Here is a 1,660-nt window from a genome sequence, read left to right on the forward strand (position 1 = left end):
AGGCATGCATGTTTTGTCCATTTGATGACATTTCCTCCATGCTTAGAAACTGGAACATTTTCAGTATCTTTGTAACTCATTATTTATTTAGTTTACATAGGAATATGTGAATATGAAAAAAAGTAATGATTTTTAACAGTATTTTTAACAGTACTGACCTCTTTTACTCTGGGAAATTTTTCTTGCTTAAAATAAAAAAAAAGTAATTATTTTCAATTTGGCTGGCTTCTCAGGTCAAAGAGATTCAATACATCTCTACACAATTGAAAATATATTCTCTTCCGAGAAGTCTTTACTTACATGTTTCCACAGCACCTTTCAATACTAATAAGCAACAAACACTTTACAAGATTTTTAAAAAGTCAAAATAAACATCCTTTTTAAAGTTAAACAAGTTGAAGAAATTTTTGTTACATTGTAGCTAGCTTGAGCTAAATGCTATTTTAATTTTCTCTATCATAACTAGCAGTGCTTCAAATGAAAAGATAATTTGTAATGAGTCATACCATGAGATCTGGTGTATGTACATCTATCTGCATTTTTCAAATTTGCTAATATGAACACCAGTAAGTAGAAAGGGTTATTTTAAAAGTGATTACAGCTGGGCATGGTGCTGCTTTCTTGTTAATCCCAAGAATTTGGGAGGCTGAAGCAGGAAGATCCCAAGTTTCAGACTGCCATTTCAAGAAGGGGAGAAAGGGCTGGAACTCAGTGGTAGAGTGGCTCTGGGTTCAACCCCTAGTAAGTAACCCACCCCGCCAAAGTGATGACATGAATGTATATTCTACTCAACTCAGAACTACTATCATACACACGGCTGTCACTTCCCAACTCTGTTCTCACATCAAACTGCTAAAATGATATTAGTGTTTAGATGTCAACATTTCTAATGTGAATTCCCATTAAACACAGACAAACATAACCTTGCCTTCCAAGATTCTAGAATAATTGACAAAGGTGTCACTAAACAAGATCATAGCCTTTTTTATATGTCAGACACATCAGAAAAAATAATTTTCCCAGAAAGAAGTTGTTTGTCATCACTTTCTTGTTAAAATAAAGTAGGTAATGGATATGTTCTCAATAGTATTCTCAAAGAGGCAGAACAGTCCTTAAGGAAAATTTTTAGTTATCAAATATATTGAGGGACACCAATTTAGTGTTTGGGTGCCAGGATCTAGGCTTCACACAATTCTTGGGTGGGATGGATCTGTATTATCAAGATTCATCTGGTCACAAGAATTTTGATCTTAAAATGGTTTAATCAAGCCCACTTTAAATGACAATTATTTTAAGCCACAATATTTAAAAGTTTTTATAGGAAACTCTACCCCTTGCCTCTAATTATGTAACACAAAGTAGTAAGGGGAGCTTCAGGAGAATAAGGAAACTTTATGAAAATTAGTGCTCATTTTTTCACACTACACATTAACTCAACATAAATTTAAAATTATAGTGAGTAAACATAGACTAGTATATATGCTAACAGTATGAGATGGCACATAAATATCACCCCAATGAATCTAAAAATTACAATCTTGCTAATATTTTACTTGTTATTAGTGGCAACTGAAGGGATCCATGGAAGGGTCATAGTACAACCTGTGGGTAGACTGAGGCAGCCTGTAATTGACCTTGGCGTGTCATCCCTAGTTCAATC

The sequence above is a fragment of the Marmota flaviventris genome, chromosome 12, assembly GCF_047511675.1.
Source record: "Marmota flaviventris isolate mMarFla1 chromosome 12, mMarFla1.hap1, whole genome shotgun sequence".
In the NCBI taxonomy this organism is placed as follows: domain Eukaryota; kingdom Metazoa; phylum Chordata; class Mammalia; order Rodentia; family Sciuridae; genus Marmota; species Marmota flaviventris.